Genomic DNA, 4,426 nt, shown 5'->3' with positions numbered 1-4,426 from the left:
TGCAACCAAGATACATGCCCTTGACCGGAATCGAATCTGGGACCCTTCAGTCCTCGGGCTATGCTCTATCCACTGAGACAAACCAGTTAGGGCCTTATAGGACTTTTAAAAATCACATTTATGTTGAGGTGAGGAGGTTCCAAATTTGGATTACCACTGTAGCAGTGAAATAAAGAAAAAAGGAATAAATCTGAGGATTATTTGAACTACCAGATTAAAAATATTTTCTTAGGTAATAAAAATGCAGTGTCATTACTTATAGAAATTTGATAACCAGGATAGGAGCTCATTAAAAGTTGTCACCATTAGCCAATGCAGATTGTGTGTATGTGTGTTGGTCAAGAGGGAAGCAGAGAACAGGGTGGGGAGGGGCTAGACCTATGTGCTTGATAGTTGGGAGAGAAAGCACATAAGAGTAACATAGGATCATCTTTTGTACAAGTTTATTAGTCTCACCACTAGGATTTCAATCAAGATGATTTATTGGTTTTACTTTATGCAATTTAAATTGTTTCAATGATTTCCTCAATGCTCATCCTGTCACTATAATGCCTTATATTGATGAAAATCCATTACTTTGAAGGAAACAATTATTTTTCATGCTTTTTCCTCTCTTTTATAGTCATTTCTATGCCATTATGTCAGGATTGAAAGAGGGATTGGCATGAGTTTGTTTAATAAGCTAATAGGACATCCAAATGGGCAACTGGGTTTTAAATTCTGTATGCAAAAATTTATATCTTAAGTTATGGTGGTAAATGAACATATGGAGGGAAGAATTTAGAGGTATTTATGAGAGTATCTAAACTAATAAAAGAGAAGGATAGGAGCTCATTAAAAGTTGTCACCATTAGCCAATGCAGATTGTGTGTATGTGTGTTGGTCAAGAGGGAAGCAGACAACAGGGTGGGGAGGGGCTAGACTTATGTGCTTGATAGTTGGGAGAGAAAGCACATAAGAGTAACATAGGATCATCTTTTGTACAAGTTTATTAGTCTCACCACTAGGATTTCAATCAAGATGATTTATTGGTTTTACTTTATGCAATTTAAATTGTTTCAATGATTTCCTCAATGCTCATCCTGTCACTATAATGCCTTATATTGATGAAAATCCATTACTTTGAAGGAAACAATTATTTTTCATGCTTCTTCCTCTCTTTTATAGTCATTTCTATGCCATTATGTCAGGATTGAAAGAGGGATTGTCATGAGTTTGTTTAATAAGCTAATAGGACATCCAAATGGGCAACTGGGTTTTAAATTCTGTATGCAAAAATTTATATCTTAAGTTATGGTGGTAAATGAACATATGGAGGGAAGAATTTAGAGGTATTTATGAGAGTATCCTATATAATAAAAGCCTAATATGCAAATCTACAGAACAGCTGAATGACCAGTGGAACAACCGGTTGCTATGATGTGCACTGACCACCAGGAGGCAGACGCTCAACACAGGAGCTGCCCCCAGCTCACAGGCCCCAGGCCAGCCAAGACAGTGCCAGCGGGGACCCCCTGATCATCCTGCTGGCCAACCCACAGATAGGCCCTAATTGCTGTCCAGACTTAAGGATCCTACCCGTGCACAAATTTCATGCACCGGGCCTCTAGTTAATAAGTAATTTCAGTACACAGTGAAATAAAGGGGTAGGAAAGATAGGTCAGTAAAGAAGGCAAGAGTAATGGTAGGGAGTCATAAAACTCTGAGGTCTATTCAGGCAATGGGAGTAGTATGCTGAGTCTGAGTGTAAGTTGAAGGAGAAGAAAGAGTAGGACTTGAAGGTAGATCGAAGTTACAAACAAGCACACTTTAGCTTAACATAAGAAACTTTCTAATAGGGAGTCTTGTACAAAACAACTTTGATTGTCCCAAGAGTATTCCACAAGTGAAGAAGTCATGGCCCTAAAGTTTGGCCCTGGTTATGAAATTCTGATTGGCTTATTCTTCAGTCCTTTCTCAGAGGGACTTCTTCCTCCAAAATACTGAAAAACTTTATGCTGCAATTCTCTGAAATAGTTTCATGGGATTGAAAAAAACTGCTCCTACCATGCAATGTGGCTGCTACTATTTTTGTATGTCACCAGGGACCAGGGAGCTGTGTTGTTTGTCTTAAATTTCCACTTTGCTCCCATTCATTTTATGTCCTGTGAAACATGTCAGCATGGAGGCAAGAGACTTGCATGCAGTTTGATTTCATAGATTCATTGGCATTTATTTCAATTTTGGAAGAGAAATACCCATAAATTTCTAAGAGAAATAAAGAGATTCTAGTCTATCATCTTCACTCTGTGTTCAGGAAGACAGATATATCAGGTTTTCAAACAAAATTATATTAAAGAAAGAGCGAATTTTAATCATAGGTAATGCACCTGTCAGCAATGCCCATAAGAAGAGCATGGCCATGTCCTGCTTAAAGCAGTTGTTACTTTACTGAGATTGAGATGTTTAATTTTGACATTGTCATTGATCATTTTTATTTTTCAAATACATCTTCTTTCCCAGAGTGAGATAAAAAGAATTTGGATCTCTGCCGTTTCAAATGAAAACATTTACAGGAAATATAAATTCAGGTAAGAATAATTATAAAATAGTCACATAAGACAGCCAAGAACATTTTCTATATGTTTAAAATATATTTTTCTTGAGTTTCAAAATGTGCTATCTTAAATTAAAGATGATCAAGTTGAGAATAAACCTTAGTAATCCACAGTTCATTGCTTAAAGGAAGATCAAGGCTAAATTACAAGCTAGTAATATGATAGTGTTTAAAACATAGTCCTAATAATATGAATTCTATTACCTTGTTTTATCTTCCTTGTTCTACTGCTTAGAAGATCTCACAATCATAAAAATCTTCCTATCTCTATTTTGATTATTTTATACCTAATATTGATTCTTTATAATTCTTTTGTGAATGAAGGTTAACATTTTCATAGTTCATATTTTAAAATTTTTATATGAAAGCAATACAAACAATATTATTCTACTATATTCTATTACTCTAGATTAGGTTATCCTTGAAATATTAATGCTACCTTCATTAAAACAACATCAAAAAGTAATATTTGATTTGGTTTAAGAACTTAAATCTCTTCCCTTTCTCCGTCTCCTTTTCCTTCTTCTTTCTCTTCTCTTCCTCCTCCTCCTTTTCAAATAAGAATAAAGGATAAGTTCTATTGATCCTGTGACTCTTTGTAGAAAGAAGAGTTATGTGTGAAATGATTTTAGTATGTCTTAAGAGTGCTTTCTAGTCTTTTTTAACAGTTCTCTTTATCAAATTCCAACCAACACATGATGACTGATGCTTGAAACTGCACTAAAAAGCTTCATTCTGCTAGTTCCAGAATACAATAAAATCATCTTCATGTATGTTAACCTATATACTTAATTAATTTCCCCATCCCTAATAAAATAAAATTAATATACAATTATTTAAATGGATTTAAAATATATGGTAGAGTGGGAATGAAGACAGAATAATAATATTATTTTGTTTAATCATTTAGCCTCTTGATTAAAATTTACATGAATTAATTTTATGTCCTTTTTTGAGGAAGTTGTTGGGAGAAGCAACAAATGAAAGATGCAAATAAGGTCAATGAAGACTTTGGAATCTGAAAGATTTTTTGTAGACCATAGTAAAACAAACAAAAAAAATAATGTAAACCTCTTAAAATTGAGGGAGGTTGAAGAGTCAAAGAGAAACTCTGCATACTTTCTAATTTGATTATTACTATATTATTCATTTTAATTTTGGTAAGGACATTTTGTGGATAACTTGCTGGTTTTTATTGTCCAAACCACTCCTTGGAAGGATAAATGCCACTTAGTTTAAATGTAACAAAAGAAGAAAAGATGTGTAAGATTATCCTTAATTGTCAAAAAACTTAATTGGTAATAAGTCTGTTGTTTCACAGAAAAATTTGGAAATCTTCCAGAGTAAGTAAAGGTGTTTTGGTTGCTCAACAGGTCACCCAGATCCAAAGAGGTTAATTCGGATGCTTCTAGGAAATCAATACTCTTAATACTACTGAGTTCTAACTATCAGGTTAAGAGTTCAGTAAATCTAATATATTCTTTTACATAGTCAACATTTTTTTTATCAGTTCCTTACTTGAAGCTTCTAATTTTTTTCTCATGTTTAGAAAAGTTTAAAATGACATGAATTTTTTGACAGGATCAAAAAACTTCACAAGATAAAATAATATAAATATAGCCATGGATGGTGTGGTTCAGTTGGTTAGAGCATTATCCTATACATCAAAAGGTGGCTGATTCAGTTCTTGTTCAGGGTGCATATCCAGGTTTCAGGTTTGATCAGGTTGGGGTGTGGGTGGGAGGCAATTGATTGATGTTTCTCTTTCTCTCATTCTCTCTCTCTCTCTCTCTCTCTCTCTCTCTCTCTCTCTCTCCCCTTTCTCTCTCT

Source organism: Myotis brandtii, unplaced genomic scaffold, assembly GCF_000412655.1.
Source record: "Myotis brandtii unplaced genomic scaffold, ASM41265v1 scaffold1841, whole genome shotgun sequence".
NCBI lineage: Eukaryota > Metazoa > Chordata > Mammalia > Chiroptera > Vespertilionidae > Myotis > Myotis brandtii.
Note: the sequence above shows the minus strand (reverse complement) of the source record.